We start from the raw sequence: 18,501 nt of genomic DNA, 5'->3' as shown, positions 1-18,501 counted from the left end.
CTTACCCTCTTTGGTCTTATACTTCATTAAAAATATTTTTTAAAAATTGAGGTATAATATGGTAAACACCCATATGGTAAAGTATACAAAGCTTAAGTATACAGGAGAATTAATTTTTTTTTACACACACACACAGTCTTGAATTATTCCAGTGGAACCCATTTAACTTCTTCCCTTAAGCCACATGACAACACACAGTGTTTTTCTCCCATTTGAAAAGAATTGGTGTCATATTGGTGTGCTCTTCTTGCTTAGAAAACCTTTCCAGGAAGTCTTTCAAAGTTTTCTTGAAGGATATAGAAATTATGTATCTCTTTCAACCCCCTGAAGTCTTGCACTTGAGTGACTTAATTAAATAGCTCATCAAAACTTAAAAACATACTAGGCCAATGTTTCTCAAGATATAACTGAGAACCAGCTGCTTCAGAATCACCTGGGAACTTCTTCAAATGTCAGATTCCTAAGCCTCTGCCCCACCAGATGAATCAGAAACTTTGGGAATGTGCATTTTTAACAAGTTTTCAAAGTGATTCTTATTCACACTAACATTTGAGAACTACTGTACTAAATGGCAAATTCCCAAAACACTGCAGCCTCCAGTATCTGGCCCAGGGCCTGGCGTTTGGTAGGAATACAATGAATGTTTGTTAAACAAATTAATCCACATTTTCTGACACAGTTTAGAGTTTCTTGGACCACATCATACTATTGTAATTTAACACCATTTCTATATTGGGGAATCTTTACATTCCAGAGTCTTTTTACCCAAATAGGTTTCATTTTAATGGAGTCAGAGAGAAAAGAGGGATCTACTTTGGTGGCTTCTCAAGTCTCAGGGAAGGTGTTTTATAAATGGAACCACCTTGCTGGACAGGCTGCTCCTTTTCAGGTAGTTTGGGGAGGGCAGGAGGAGAGCTCTTCAGGATTGCTGAAAGATATTCATCAGATGCACACCCTTCTTATTTGGAACTGAAGCCTTCTGTTTGGAGAGACACAAAGGCTCTGGAAGGAGCAGAGCCACCAGGTCCAGAAAATCTGGCATGAAATGAATGTACAAGCTGAAAATTACTCGAGTATTCTCATATTTCTTATAGAATATAAGAAACATATTCTATCTAGAAGCACATCTCCTTATCTTCTTACCCTGAAAACAGAAAATAAATATTGTGCTTTACATGGTAGTGTTGTATCCACTCTTAGAAATAATAATTACATCATATATGTACATGTAACATATATACTTTTTCATATAAAAAGTTTTTCCTTCATATAAAACTTTATATGAAAACATATTTATATTACAAAGTTTGTTATGTGTGCAACAATGTATATGAAAACAACACATACATGCATGCACACATACACACAAATAATACCCTACTCCTCAGTGTCTCACAAGATGGAAGATGCAGGTTTGGTTATAGAGAAAAAAAGTAATTTATCTTAATTAATTACGGGTTACTATTTATGGAGTCAGAACAACTAGGGTTCAAATTCCAGATCAGCCATTTAATAGCTGTGTTAATCTCATACAAATTAGTCAGCCGACTGCTCTAAGCTTATTTCCATATATGTCAAATGAAGATATTAATGGTACCTACCTCATAGAATTGTCATGGATATGTAATTAAATAACACATGTAAATAATTTAGTACAAGTCTAGTATGAATTATACACTCAAATAGTAGCTATTTATTTTAAGATTGTGTCATCGAAGAAGCTGATTATCTGAGATTCTCTCTGGGCCTCAGTTTTCCCATCTGTAGAATGAAGGGGCTGACCTAAAATCCTTTCTCAAAGAAGTACATAGAACATGATTGAACTAGTCACAGTGGAATTTACGCCCCTTGTCTTTAAACTGAGTACCACTGCCATTGGTAAGCATAGCATTTTTAGCAAAAATGATAAATTATTTTAATGATTTTGTAGATAGCTCCTAGCTGTCTGTTCTTTGGAGACTGCCTCATCTGAAGAGAGCCACTTTGCCCAAGATCATGCCCTGCTTCCCAGGGTGGTTCTCAGTGACCGAGAGACATGGGCATAAGCTTGGGCCTTGCATCCCAACTTTGGATAGCTTAGAAGGGTCGTCTCATCTTTCAAACTCCTTGAAAGGTTGGCTGAAGCTTCTGTTGAACCAATACAGTTTGACTTCTGTCCAATCCTCCTTCCTTCCTTTCTCTTCCATGGTTGTTGAACTTGAAGCACTCCATAGTAAACTTCCTACATGCTAATCTCACTTCCTGGGTAAGCTAGTTTGAATGAAATGGTATGGGAAAGAGAATACTAATGGAGAGGAAGCAATGAGGACCTAGACCATAGAATGACTAAGGACAACAGTGAGAGAAGAGGCAGGAATGTAGGCAGCAACTGCAATATCATGTTAATGGCATTTGGATTTTATTATTGATATGATGGGGAGTCACTGAAAAAAACTGTCTGGAGGACATCATGGAATCATTGTGGTTCTCATTTTTAAAGATCTCTCTGGCAATTTGGGGAGAATCCTAGAAGAAGTGGTGTGGGAACGGGAGCACAAGGATTCAAAGGCAAACACCAGTTGCTGAGTCCACTCCCATAGGGACACGGGAGGATGATGGTGAAGGTGATGGTGGTGGTGGTAGGTGTGGGAGGCATAGGGGTGAGTTGGTGCAGTGGCAGCTGTGGTGCAATAGGAAGAGAGATGGATTCAAGGCATTTGGCTGAAGTGAAATGAACAGATCTTAGTATCAGATTGGTGGTGATCGCTGGTGACATTGATTTCAAGATTGAGTCCAAGGGGCAACTTTGAAACCCTTTTCCTGAAGCTAGAGAGGAAAGTAGTTGTTGGAAGGGCTGGAAGTCAAGAAGGGGGGCACTTGAGGTTGAGTTGGCTACAAGGCAGGGGAGGTAGCTATGAATTTGGGCCAAGACCTTGGAGCGGAAGGCAAGGCCCTCGGGGCGGGAAAGTCGCGGAGCATGTGCTCTGCGTGCAACTGGGCATGCGCACAAGGCGTCCCTCCTTCACGCCCCAAGGAGACCCGCGTGAGGGCTTGAGCGGCTGCGCAGGTTGTGCTCTCCGGATGCCCGAAGTTTTCATCCTCTGCGCCGGGACCCAGCGCCTCAGTGTCACACGTCGCACACGCCATGCCTCGCCCATCCGCCAGGACGGAGGACACACCAGGAAAGTGGGATGGTGGACCCGCTGTGACCCAAGCTGAGCCCAGCTGCAGCGCTCCCGTGCCAGCACAGGTGGAAATAGGCGCCGGAAAATGCCTTCCTCGAAGGACGGGCCCTGAAGAGGTCAACAGTGACCCAGGGAGGTGGCCTCAGGAGGTGCGGCAGCGACCCCTGGAAGCCCCCCTTCCGCCCCCCTCTGGAGAGTCAGGGTCCCCACCCTGATCCGCAGCTGCAGGCGAAGGTGAGGCCGGACGCCACCGCTCTTCCTTCAGACCATCGTTCTGGACCCACACCCTTCTTGGAAAGAGGGAAGCAGTGATGTGAGGGATGAGGGGCTTGCTGAGGGTGCCCGATACTGGGTGCTTGGCTCTTGTTTTCTTTCCTTTCCTTCTCTTTTGTTAGATAAGACTGCCATCTGTTAGATAGGTGGTCAGTCAGTAAGGTCATCCAGCCCGTTTGACTGGATGCTTAGTACCTTCGGGGAAGAACTAAATGCAAGTTCAAGTTCAGTTTTCCTTCCCAGATGTCAGATAATGCTATGGAGGGCAAGCACAGAGGAGAGAGAGAGAGGGAGAGGGAGGGAGGGAGGGAGGGAGGGAGGGAGAGAGAGAGAGAGAGAGAGAGAGAGAGAGAGAGAGATTGAGATTGATTCTGAGGTGATCAAGGTATTTTAGTCCTTAGCCAAGGCATCCCAGGAAGAAATGGAAGAAGGGAGAGAAAATGAAAAGATGTGAAAGGAGGTGGAAGCAGACGTTGAGTAGAGGTGTAAGATGAGTCTGGCAAGGAAAGTCTCAAATATAAAACTAAAGATCTCTATTTTGTAGGCAAGTGGGGTGGGGGGAGATGTTTGTGCAGGACAGTGATGGGAAGAAAGCCAAGTTACAACATTAGGTGCAAACAAAGAAAGATCAGTGAACAGATACATGTTGAGGTCTGGAATTAAGCTGCAGACGGGGAGAATGGAAAGGAGGTATGGTATAAACGTCTTTGATCTCATCAGCTATGGGGCCAAGGATAAGTTAGTTAACACACTGATACCAACACTTGTTTCTAAACATCAGCATTATTTTGATGTTTAGATCCTTTTTCGGAGCGCTTCCTATGAACATCTCTATTCAGAGATAAGGGAGGGTGGCAAATAGGTTTCAACTCTGTGCTAAATCAAATTATTTGGTGGTAGCTGCCTGCGGGGGCTAAGTTGCAGAGGATTTTGAGGCCTCATCTAAACTCCACGGAAAAGTGTGCTGTTCATTAGTGATGTCTGTCATAGACATAAGAGGGGATTTTACGATTCTGAGGCAAATATAAGTGACTTTGAGGCCAGGATGCTTCCCTAGCTTCTACATAAGGAGCTGGCTTACTGATTTTTCTTAGCCTGGACAGGGCTTGGCAGAGTGGAGGGCTGTTTCCAAGTAATCCAGGGCAAGGTGCCTGCAGCAGGTATTCCAGTCTCACTTTGACTCCCACAATATGGCCCTAATAGGAAAACTTGGGCTTTGAATTCCATCTCTGCCTTTTATTAACCATGTGAACTTAGACAAATAACTTGATCCCTCCAATCAGAATCCTCATCTGTAAATGGAAGTACTACTTTTAGAACCAAGATGTAAGTGCTTAACAAGTGTCCAACTATAAGCTCAACATTATTAATATATCTTGTTTACATTTTGAACTAAGCCTTGTCTTTAGGACTCAGCATTAATTTCCAGCTGGGTTTTCATCTGTACTAAGTTATATAACTGCATTTATTTGGTGAAGATTCACTGAGATATTGGATATAGAATACATGACAGAATAGGAAAAGAGAGTCCTCTTTACAAATTGGTAGAATGAATGACAGACTTTCAACAGTTTGGCATTTCCAGAGTGCTTTATGCACATAGATACTTACACATGTTAAGATTCTTGTTTTTCTTTCATATAATAGGTTCATACTGCTGGGCGTGGTTGTTCATGCCTGTAATTCCAGCACTTTGGGAGGCTGAGGTGGCAGGATTGCTTGTGCCCAGGAGTTTGAGACCAGCCTGGGCAACATAGTGAGACCTTGTCTCTACACAAAAATCAAAAGACTAACTGGGCATGGTGCTGTGCACCTGTAGTCCCAGCTACTAGGAAGGCTGAGGCAGTAGGATCGCCTGAATCCAGGAGGTGAGCCATGATTGTGTCACTGCAATCTAGCCTGGGTAATAGAGTAAGAACCTGACTCAAAAAAAAAAAAAAAAAAATCATAGGAATATACTATATATATTGTTTTGTGACTTTTTAAAAATTTAACAGTGTGTCTTGGAACTCCTGTTATGTCATTGCTCATACATCTGCTTATTTTGTTAAATGCTATATAGTATTTCATAATATGGAATTATCGTAATTTATTTAGCCATTCACTTATTGCTGCATATTTTTCTTCTTTTTGCCTTTACAAACATATTTCTGAGAACATTTATTTGTCTTTTGTATATATACTGATATTCCTAAAAGTGGAATTACTGTGTAAAAGGATGTTTATTTATTTATTTTGAGTTGGAGTCTCATTCTGTCGCCCAGACTGGAGTGCAGTGGCATGCTCATAGCTACCCCAGCATCGACCTGCTGGGCTCCAGTGATTCTTTTGCCTCAGCCTTTCAAGTGGCTGGAACTACAGACACGTGCTACCACACCTGGCTAACTTGTATATTAATCGTAGAGATGAGATCTCACCACGTTGCCTGGGCTGGTCTCGAACCTGCAGGCTCAGGCAGTCTACTTGCCTCAGCCTCCCGAAGGGCTGGGATTACAGGCTGAGACACGGAGCCGGGTCAAGGATGTATATTTTAAAAATTTTGATAGGTACTGCCAAAGGTTGAATGAATTTATATTTCTACTCTGTTTTTCAAAAATTAAACTGGGTAATTTGCTGTGATCCATTTGAGACTCTTCTATATGTTAACTTCTCAAAGAATTGGTGCTGAAAATGTATACAATATAGCCAGGCATGTTACCTCATGCCTGTAATCCCAGCACTTTGTGAGGCTGAGGCAAGAGGATTGCCTGAGCCCAGGGGTTTGAGACCAGCCTGAACAACTTGGTGAGACCTCATCTCTGTAATACATCAAAAAATTAGCCAGGCATGGTGGTGCACACATGTAGTTCCAACTACTTGGAAGGTTGAGCTGGAAGGATCACCTGAGCCTAGCAGGTCAGGTGCAGTGACTGTGAGCGTGCCACTGTACTCCAGCCTGGGTAACAGACTCAAAAAAAAGAAAGAAAGAAAGAAAATGTATACAACATAAATTCCCTGAAGTTATTGCAAAAGCACAAGTTATTCCTTTTCTTTCTTTCGTGAATTGATTATTCATCTCGTAAATAACTTAGTACCTTCTTTAAAATTAAACAGATTTTCAAAATGATAAAATGTCTAATTTTCTTTTTTTAATTTTAAACATTTTTTATTTTAAAATTATGGGGTACAGTTAAGGGTTAGGTATACAAATATGCATCGTTCAGGCACCCTTGTTGATAAGGGGTGTCTCCCCATCCCCAGATATTGACTACCATTAATCCCACCACCCTTGCCCTCACTGCCCCCCCATAGATTCCCACCACTGTCAATCCTTTTCTTATAGTATTATGATAGATGTTCAAGGTCCACTTATGAGCGAGAACATGTGATACTCAGATATTTGTTGCTGTGAAAGATCACTCAGTATTATAGACTCTAGTTCCATCCAGGTTGCTGCGAAATTCATGATTTTGTTCTTTTTTATAGATGCATAGTATTCCATCGTGTATATGTACCACATTTTTAAAAATCCAGTCCTCTTTTGATGGACAGCATGGTTCGTTCCAGGTTCTTGCTATTATGAACAATGCTACGATAAACATACGTGTGCAGGTATAAAAGTCTAATTTTCAAAGTTTATTACCAAAAAAAATTCTTTGCATTCTCAAGAGGTAGCTACCCGAAATTCTTTTGACTGTTTTCCTTTACTTTTTGATTCCTCCCATTTATCTCCTTTACACACCCATAATTCCTCTCCAAACCTCTCAGTTTAGTTTTAGCATTCTGGGGAGGCTAGGTCAACATTTAGTGTTTACATTATTATGACTAAATAAGCCTTATTCACAGTTGCACTGTGTACCATATACATTATGAATCCATTTGTTTTCTTGTACAGCTTTTGCTTTCTTGGGAGCTAACAATTTTCTTATTTTTATTTAATTAGTTCTATGTATATTAATCATGCATTCATTGCAAACTCTGCTATGAGTGTAAATCTCTCAGTAAGCTCAGATGCATAAAATAGTCTCCCAGTTCCATTTTTTTGAAAGATCTGTCTTGATATTCCTATTCTGCTCTAATCAAGACTGCTGGCTCTCTATACCTATGGCACAACCATTTCCTTAGAATCTCTCTTTACCATTATTCTGGGCATCATTATCCCTTCCTGGTTTGGATGCTCTGTTTCGTGAATTCTGTGTCTTCCTCTTTGATGATTTATTCCCTTGTTTTGGTAGAGTACTTCAGTAGCTCCTTGAGAGATGATACAGGGAAGTTTTTTCCTTGAGAGTTTGCATGACTGAAAGTGCCTCTGTTCTACCCTTACACTTACTTAATCGCTCACCTGAATATAACAATGTAGGTTGGAAATAATTTTTTTTCTAGAATTTTGAAGCTATTTCCTTGTTGCCTTCTAGCCCCAAATGTTGCTGTTAAGTCCAATGCTGTTCTGATTTGTGATTCTTTATATATGTGTGTTATTTCTTTCTGGAAGTTTTTAGAATGTTTTCTTTGGCCTTTGTATTCTAAAATACACACACACACACACACACACACACACACACACACACACACACAACGTGCTTGGTTCATTGTGCTGTATTCACTGTGTCTTTTCTGTTGAAAGATCATGCTTCATTGGAGAATTATATTAGATTATTTCTTTCATACTTTATTTTCCTCTGGTCTTTTTTCTAGTACTCCTTTTGATGTTGGACCTCATGGACTGATCCTCGAATTTTTTAATCTTTCCTTTTCTATTTTTCTCACTTGGTGTTTTGAATGAGTTAGTAAGTATAAGACACTTAGAACAGTGCCTGGCCAACTTTACCTTCTACTAATACCTATTAAGATTTTCATTTTGGCTATTACATCTTTAATATCCAAAAGTTGATTTTCTCAATCTGTACTGTCCATTGTGGTATATAACTCATCAATGTGGCTATTTAATTTAAAATTGAATGCAATTAAAAGTCCACTCCTTAGTTGTATTAGCCTCATTTCAGGTGCTCTATGGCCATGAAAGTGGCTACCATTTTGGACAGCACAGATATAGAACATTTCCATCACCACAGAAACTTCTATCAGACAGTATTGCTCTAGATGCTCTCCTTTTTTATATAAAAATAATATCTTGTTCTTCTTTCAAGAAGCACTGTCTTATCTCTTTGATGATACTAATGGCAACTTGCTTGAAGTTTTTCCAAAACTCTTTTATTCTGTTAGATTGTTCATGTTTAATATTGGAGCACATAAAACCTAATTGGAAGCTTTCTGTGTGTGGATGGGGCTTGTTGACTACTGAGCTTTACTGTGTGGTGATCTGGTAGAGATGCTTTGTTAGGAATGAATGTCAGTATCTTTAGATCCTTTCTTTTATGTCAGTTTCTTCAGAGAACAACTTTCCAATCTCCTAACTGAATGGTATAGTCCTCCTGCCAATATTCTGGTAGCTAAGCATGGAAAGGTGGAATAGGAGGTTCACTGACCAATATGTAGACTTTCACTTGTTCCTTTTTGCCTTTAGCTGCAGCTTTTGTCTTGCAATTCAGAGTCTTCCTGGTTTACAATATCCAGAAAATAAACCTCTAGTCTCATGCTTAGGCAATGGGAGTGTGGTCTCCTGGCTAATCAAAGTGGGGAAAATGGGCTCAAACTGGGGGTCCAGCTACATCTTTTGTATATTGATCTTTTGTCCTGCAACCTTGCTGAATTCATTTATTAGTTCTGATATTTTTTCATGGATTGTCATTTCTTAGTTTTTCAAGATGAGTCATGGCATTTCATGAAAAAGAACTAACATAATTGGAATTTATTGAAGAATGAAATGAGCTTTTCTCTACAGTATAGAGATACTACTTTCAAATAGGGCATTGACTCCTGACTTTTAATATGTATGCTTAATTTTTCTAGTTATTTAGTTAAAGTTGCTGGTCTAGCTTCTCTGAGATCATAGAAACTTGGGCCGAAAACAAGTCGCCCATAACTTTGTGGTTACAATATTGTGATTAAGATTCAAGAGTTAGTTTTCTCCTGGATCAGCCGTGTGTTTCTCAGAAGGGAGAGATGTGGGTGAAATATTATGGGAAATTTTTTTGCTCAGGATGAGAAAAAGTGGCACAGAACTCACTGAAAATAGGACAATGGATTTTACAATATACCTTCTACATTTCTAGGACAGGATATTTACTCCTTGTTCTCATTATTTCCATCTTACTCTAGGCTACCATCATTTCAGTGCCTAGATTATTGTAAGAGTTTCCTAATTTATTTCTAGTTTTTGTTTCCTACAATCTGTTTTCCACATTGTGGCCTCGTTGATGTTTCTTGAATGCAGATACAATCATGTTACCCTTCTACTTAAAACTCTTTGGTGGTTTCCCATTGATGCTAAGACAAATTCATATTTATCATGGCTTACAATGCTTACTAATGACCAAACTTTGCCTATTTCTCACGGTTTTCTCAGCACTTTAGGAGGCTGAGATGAGTGGATTGCCTGAACCTACAGGTTCGAAACCAGTCCGGGCAACTTGGGGAGATCTATTCTCTACATGAATCAAAAATTAGCCAGGTGTGATAGCGCGTGTCTGTAGTTCTGGCTACTTGGAAGCCTGAGGCAAAAGGATCACTGGAGCCCAGCAGGTCAGCACTGGGGTGGCTGTGAGCATGTCGCTGCTTTCCAACCTGGGTGACGGAGTGAGACTCCAACTCAAAAAATAAAATATACATATATATAAAAAAAAAGATGTAGAACCTGAGGCATGGAGGATCGGTGTGTCAGTGAAGGATTATAACTTAATTTTTCTGAGATCTGAAGTATTACTCTAAATATCATGTATAAGTCTTGAGTTTTGGATCATTATCAGATATGCTCTACCCTGAAGCTTTTTCTTTGTATTGGGATCCTTTTCTTTCATTTCCCAAGACCCATTAACCCACATTGGTAATGCATTGGAGGCTTAGCAATCCTTTTAAGTAAATGCTCTGGTCATACATTTGGAACAGCAATCAGGCACACAGAATTAGGTAAAAATAATTTTGAATGTAGGAGTATGCTGGGTGGCCCAAGGTCAGAGGTCATTTATGTTATTATCGGAGGTTAAGGGGTGCTGATCACTCACTACCCTTCCCTTCTGGTTCAAATAAACTGAAATTTATATGCTAAATAGGATTCCAAATTTTAGTAGCAGCAAATGACACCCAAGGTTTTCTCTTACTTCCCTCTTGGAATTGAATTTACCTGTATAGTCACAGGTAGAGAAGGGGGAAAGAAAGGTAGAGAGGGATAGAACTTCTACTTTTTAAAGTACCTATATAAGAAGGAACCCCCAAATACCCAGAATTATTTTTTGGAGAATGGGTCCATTGTAGTAGACTCAGATTGTTTTCCTTTGTCAACCAAAGTTTTTATCTGGTCAACCAAAGTTTTTATCTGGAAGTTTTAAGAAGATTGTGTCTTGATTTGCAGAAGAAATGCCCTGAGTTGTGGTAAACAGATGACTGGTTCTTCTATCATGCAATGCACTTGCCCACAGGTCAGCATTTTTGGACCGAAAATCGTATGACTTCCATGACCCACCCTTCCTATTCACTTGATCTCACCCTGCGTGACTTTTTCTTGTTGCTTCCCTGGATGAAAAAAGTCTTCAAAGGGAAACATGATGATGTGGAAGAGGGGAAGTACAAAATGGCAGAAGCATTCAAAGGCATCAAAACTGACAAGTTCAAAAACTGTTTTGAATAGTGGAAAAAGCGTCTTGTCAGGTATATTGCATCAAATAGAGCATACTTTGAAGGCAACTGAAGTTTAAACATGTAAAATATATACACATAAAAAAATGTGTTTTGGGGGGCGTCCCTTCTTACAGAGTAGTTCAGTGAATGTTCATGCTTACCAGTCAGATTATCTTCTTACTTTTCTCTTGAATTGTGAGTCAGAGACACAGTCACCTTTCCCAGAACTTCCCTAAGTGGGTGGAAGCATTGGCTGAATTGCTTTTGGTAAAAATGTAATAAATTTTAATTATTGATGTTCTTAAGTTTAAAAACCTATAAAAATTGAGTGCTCTCATGAATTTATTTCCATTATTTGAATTGCTATTCCTAGGTTGGTACATAGTAGGCACTTTAACATTTGTTGGACTGACTGAAATCACAAAGTTAGTTCATTAGGACAACTTATTTGGGTTCCTATGATTTCTAAGTCACGTCATGAAAATATACCCTTAAAAAGCCTTTCTTTAACAAGTTTAAGGTAGCATCACATCTTGGTGTTGATTTGCATTTCCTTGATGATTAGTGATGTTGAACACTTTTTCATGTACCTGTTTCAGCCAATCATGGATTGAAAATGGTTTTTATTCCAGAAGCTGGAAGCATTCCCCCTAAGCACTGAAACAAGACAAGGATGCCCATTCCCTCTCCTATTCAACATAGTGCTGGAAGTCCTACTCAGAACAATCAAGCAAGATAAGGAAATCAGGGGTATCAAAAAAGGAAAAGAGGAAGTTAAGCTGTTCCTCTGAAGATGATATTATTCTTGACCTAGAAAACTCTAGGAAGTCTGTCAAAGCCTCCTCACACTAATAAACATCTTTAGTAAAGTCTCAGTTTACAAAATCAACATGCAAAAGATGGTTGCATTTCTGTACATCAGCAACAAGCAGGCAAATAACCAAATAAAAAGCAAAATCCCATTCACAATAGCTACACATAAAATGAAATACTTTGGCATTCACCTAACCAGAGAAGTGAAAGACCTTTACAAGAACAATAAAACATTGCTCAAAAAGTCAAGGGTGACACAAATAAATGGAAAAACACCCCATGCTCATGGACTGGAAGAATCAGTATTGCCAAGATGTGCATCCTACTCAAGGCAATCTACAGATTCAATGCAATATCCATCAAATTACCAACATCATTTTTCATAGGCCTAAAAACAACAATACAGAAATTCATATGGAGACAAAAAGAGTATGAATAGCCAAACCCATCCTCAACAAAAGGAACAAAGCTGGAGGTATCACACTTCCAGAATTTAAACTTCATTACAAGGGTGCAGTAACCAAGACTTCATGGTATTGGTACAGGAATAGGCACATAGACCAATGGAACAGGACAGAGATTCTGGAATTAAAAACACAGTCTCTCAATCAACTCTTCTTCAACAAAGCCACTGATAACAATCATTGGGGAAAAGGAGACCATATTTAGCAAATGGTGGTGGGGAAACTGGCTAACCACCTGCAGAAGATGAAATAGGACTCCTACCTATCACCATATACAAAAACCAACTCAAAATGAATCAAAGACCTAAATGTAAAGCCTCAAACTATAAGAATCCTAGAAGAAAATGTAGGAAATTCCCTTATGCAAATCAGAGTAGGCAACAAATTGTTGACCAAGTCCCCAAAAGTGAATGCCATAAAAAATAAGATAGACAAGTGGGACCTCATCAAACTGATAAGTTTTGCACAACAAAAGAAACCATCAAGAGAGTAAAGAGACAACTCACAGAATGGGAAAAAATATTTGCAAGTTATACATCTGACAAAGGCCTAACATCCAGGATCTAACAAGGAACTCAAACATAGTGAAAGGAAAAAAACTACCCCATTAACAAGTGGGCAAACGACATGAATAGACGCTTCTCAAATGATGACATAGAAGCAGCCAACAGACAAATGAAAAAATGCTCAGCCTCACTAATCATCAGAGAAATACAAATCAAAACTACAATGAGATAGATACTACCTACCTCTGGTAAGAATGTCTATCATTAATATATATATAGTAAAAACCTGCAGATGCTGGTGGACTGCAGAGAACAAGGAATGCTTCTACACTATTAGTGGGAATGCAAGCTAGTTCAACTTCTACAGAAAGCAGTGTGGCTATTCCTAAAAGAACTAAAAATTGATCTTCCATATGATCCAGCAGTTCTTCTCCTGGGAACATACCCAGAGGATCATAAATCACTCTACAAAAGACACCTGTGCATGTATGTTTATTGTCACACTATTCACAATAGCAAAAATATGGAACCAACCCTGCTGCCCATCAAAAGTGGACTGGATAAAGAAAATGTGGTGGCTGGGCTCGGTGGCTCAGTCTGTAATCTCAGCACTTTGGGAGACCAAGGCAAGTGGATTGCCTGAGCCATTGGGTTCAAGACCAGCCTGGGCAACTAGGTGAGACCTCATCTCTACAATAAATAAAAAATTAGCCAAGCGTGGTAGTGCACACCTGTAGTTCCAGCTACTTGGAAGGCTGAGGCAGAAGGATTGCCTAAGCATAGCAGGTCGAGGCTGCAGTGGCTGTGGGTGTGCCACTGCACTCCAGTCTGGGCAACAAGAGTGAGACTCCAAGTCAGAAAGAAAATGCGGTATAAAAACACAATGGAATATCACACAGCCATAAAGAAGAATAAAATCATGGAATTCACAGCAACTTGGATGGAGTTGGGGACCATCATACTAAGTGAACTATCACAGAAACAAAGAACTGAATGCCACATGTTCTCACTCTTCAGTGGACCCTGAACACTTGTCACATTAGCAACAAGGGTGGGGTCAGTAGTCATAGGGCACTGCTAGGGAAGGGAGGGAGGAAGGTGGGGAACAGGTAACAACACAAAGAGTACCTGGTCTATTACTGGGAGTGAGGCCCAGTTAGAAGCCCTCACTATGTAGTTAATTTTCACTTGAACTCCACAACTCTGTAATTTTTTAAAAAATTAAAAAACCAATAAATAATATGAAAAAACTCAAAAATATATTATAACATATTTATATAACATTTATACTTTATTAGGTTATAAGTAATTTAGAGATGATTTAAAGTATACAAGAGGGTTTGTGTAAATTATATGCAAATACTACACCACTTTATATAAGGGACATGAGTATCTTCTGATGAAAGGGTTCCTGGAGGCAATTCCCTGCTGATAATGAGGTACAACTCTGTATGTTTGTGTATGTGGGTGTATAATATATGTAAAATTTAGAATTATATATAATGTATATGTAAATATTACAAAATATAATACTTACATTAAACTCTAAAATATAATGATTATGTTTTATTTATGTATTACATATTTATATATAACTTAGAAATTATAGATTTTCATCATATCTTTTTTAAAACAATTTTTATTGATAATAGGTAGCTATAATTTGGGGATATATGTATAATTTAACACATTCATATAATTTTTAAAGGTCAAATCAATGGATTTCCTAAGTAGGATATCTACCACCTTGAATATTTGTCCTTTCTTTATGCTAGAGATATTGGAATTTTTCTTTAACTATTCAGAAATGTATAATAGATTATTGTGAACTATACTCACCCACCTGATCTACCTAACAATTGGTCCATTTTCTTCTATCAAATTGTATGTTTGTATCCATTAAGCAACTTTCCTTTATCCTCTCCCCTCCACCTTTCCTAGCTTCTGGTAACCACCAACCTACTCTCTGTCAACATGAGATCCACGTTTTTAGCTCCCACATATGAGTGAGAACTTGATATTTGTCTTTCTGGGCTTGCCTTATTTCACTTAACATAATGACCACCAGTTCCATTCATGTTGCTGAAAATGACAAGATTTTATTCTTTTTTATGGCTGAATCATATTTTATTGTGTGTGTATATATATATATATATATATATATATATATAATTTTCTTTATCCCTTCACCTGTTGAATGGCTACCTAGGTTAATTCCATATTTTGGCTATTGTGACTAGTACTTCAATAAACATGGAAGTGCAGATACTCTTTGATATATGATTTTCCTTCTTTTGGATATATATTCAGTGGTTGAATTACTGGATCATATGGTATTTCTATTGTTTTTTAGTTCTATTGTTTTTTAGGTTTTTTTTAAAGAACTCTCTGTGTTTTTCTCTGTAGTGGATGTACTAATTTATATTTTCACTAACAGTGTGTGAGGATTCCCCCTCCTCTACATCCTCACCAGCATGCATCCAGTATTGCCTGTCTTTTGGATAAAAGCCACCTTAACTGGAGTGAGATGATGTCTCACTGTGGTTTTTATTTGCATTTCTAAAATGGTTGAGAGTTTTTAAATATACCTGTTGGCCTTTTGTATGTCTTCTTCTGAGAAATGTATAGTCAGAACTTTTGCCCATTTTTAAATTGGATTATTTGTGATGGTGGTTTTTTTTTAAAAAAATCTTTCTTCTATTAAGTTATTTGAGCTGCTTGTGTATTTTGGTTACTAATAGTTTACAAATTCTTTTCCCTATTCTATTGGTTGTCTCTTCACTTTGTTGTTTCCTTTGCTGTGCAGAGCTTTTTGAGGTTGTTGTAATCCCTTTTGTCAATTTTTGCTTTGGTTGCCTGTGTTTTTGAGGTCTTACACACAAACAAAATCTTTGCCCAGACCATGCCCCTAGAGCATTTCCCCAGTGTTTTCTTCTAGTGGTTTCATAGTTTCAGGTTTTATGTCTAAGTCTTTAATCTATTTTGATTTGATTTTTGTGTATGGTGAGAAGTGGGATCTAGTTTTATTCTTCTGTACATAGTTATCTAGTTTTCCCAGTATCATTTATTGAAGGGTCTGTCCTTTCCCCATTGTATGTTCTTGGCACCTTTGTCAAAGGAGTTGACTGTAAATGCATAGTTTTATATCTGGATTCTTTTTTCTGTTTCATTGGTTCATGTGTCTGTTTTTTTTGCCAAGTATCATGCTGATTTGATTACTATAGCCTTGTAATAAATTTTGAAGTCATGTAGTATGATGCCTCAACTTTGTTCTTTTTGCTCAGGATTGCTTTGACTATTTGGGGTCTTTTGTGGTTCCATATGAGGTTTAGGAATTTTTTTTTTTTTACATTTGTGAAGAATGTCATTGATGTTTTGATGGTGATTACATTGAATCTATACATTGCTTTGGGTAGTATTGTCATTTTAACAATATTAATTCTTCCAATCCATGAGCATGGAGTATCTCAATTTTTTTGTGTCCTCTTCAATTTCTTGTAGAATAAGTTTGAAAGTATTTCCTCCTCTTCATTTTTTAAAAATAATTTGAGTAGAATTGGTATGGTTCTTCTTTAAATGTTTAGTTGAATTCAGCAGTAAAGTTATCAAGTCCTGGGCATTTTTTTCCCCCATGGAGGCCTTTATTATGGCATCAGTCTTGTTACTCGTTGATTTGTTGAGGTTTTCTATTTCTTTATGATTCTGCCTTGGTGGGTTATATGTGTTCAAGAATTTATCCATTTCTTCTAGGTTTTCCAATTTGTTGGTATATAGTTTTTCATAATAGCCTCTAATTATTCTCTGTTGTTATGTCTCTCTTTTTTTATTTCTGATTTTATTAATTTGGGTTGCCTTTTTTTTTTTTTTTTCCTTAGTCTAGCTAAAGGTTTGCCAATTTTTCTTTATTTTTTCAAAAAACCGCACTCTGGGAGGCTGAGGTGAGAGAATTGCATGAGTCCACCGGTTCGAGACCAGGCTGGGTGACTTGGCGAGAACTCATGTCTACAATAAATCAAAAAATTAACCGGGGGTGATAGTGCATGCCTGTAGTTCTGGCTACTTGGAAAGCTGATGTGGAAGAATCACCTGAACCCCGCAGGTAGACGCTGGGGTGGTTATGAGCGTGCTACTGCACTCCAGCCTGGGTGATGGAGTGAGACTCCAACTAAAAAGCAAACAAACAAACAAAAACCAACAAAAAACCCTAACTTTGTGTTTCATTAATCTGCTGTATTTTTTAAGTCTCGGTGTCCTTTATTTCTGTTCTGATCTTTATTATTTATTTCCTTCTACTAATTTTGGTTTTAGCTTATTCTTGCTTTTTCTAGTTTGGTAAGGAACTAGTTTATATAATTACTTCCACTCTACAAATGAAGACATGAGGGGCACAGAGGTAATTTGGCCAAGATTATGTAGCTGGTAAATGGTAGAATCAGAGTGAAGCTCAAGCAAACTTTGGAGACTATTCCTAGCCTTCTATACTGTATACTAAATTGACTGTAGGGCTGTTGAGAGGGCTAAATATGACAATGTATTCACTTAATCAGTGTGTGGCATACTGCAAAAGCTCATTAAAGTAAGCTGTCATTTTATTTTACTTGAAGAAATCCCTAAAAACATGGTAGGTCATTGAAAGTTGTGAGCTATGGAGTATGTCACAATTTAAGTGTTGATTTCTGGAATATTAATGTGACAGTGCTTCTGTGGGATACAGAAGGAAAGACCTGATACATGGATCTTTGGAGACTTGCAATAGTACAGTTGAGTGTAAGGAGAGATCCTCCATGACTATAACAGCCTGGCAGAGAAGGGAATTTTAAGATAGTTTTGATAGTAAAGCAATAACACAGAACACTGAAGTGCACAGATAACTGCCAGTTACTGTGGAAAAGAAAGAAAACTAACATTTCCTGAGCATTGATAATGGGGACCATTACCTTTTTCCCTTTAACTGCTGTCTATTGAGTACCTTCTATGGGCCCGACAATTGTATATTATTATTTTAAATTTTCACAACAATATTGCAAGGTAGGTGTTTTGGTACCATTTTTCTGAATGAGTCTCAGAGGTAAGAGACTTGCCCAAGAGTAGAGGGTGAGGAGAAGAGAGAGATTGAGAGATGGAGAGATTGAGGGGGTGGTAGAGAGGGAGAGGGAGAGGGAATGAGAGTGAGTTTGGGGTTGAATCTCAGAAGTTTCTGACTTCAGAGCCCATGTTAGAACAAGAATCTAGTTTGAATTTTAAAAGTTCTATGAATTCTTTTTGAGATTGTGGATTCAATTTTGTGGGAAGATGGTCATTTAGTATAGATTCTTAAGGGAATTTATGGCCTCGAAAGAGTTAAGAAGCATTGTCCTAGACTGTCAGAAGGACCCTTGGAAATAAAAGCCCTGCTTCTCTTATTTCAAATTTAGGCAAACAGAGGCACAGAAAGGGGGAGGATTTGTTACAGAATGACTCAAATGGCAGAGCCAGCGATAGAACCCAGTCCTTCTGACCCCTGGGCCCCTGTACCTCATTTTTTGATGCCTCACATGAGGGCAACAGATGCCTTGAGCAGCCTTGAAG

This window comes from Carlito syrichta, unplaced genomic scaffold (genome assembly GCF_000164805.1).
Source record: "Carlito syrichta isolate Samal-C Ts95f unplaced genomic scaffold, Tarsius_syrichta-2.0.1 Scaffold287943, whole genome shotgun sequence".
NCBI lineage: Eukaryota > Metazoa > Chordata > Mammalia > Primates > Tarsiidae > Carlito > Carlito syrichta.
Note: the sequence above shows the minus strand (reverse complement) of the source record.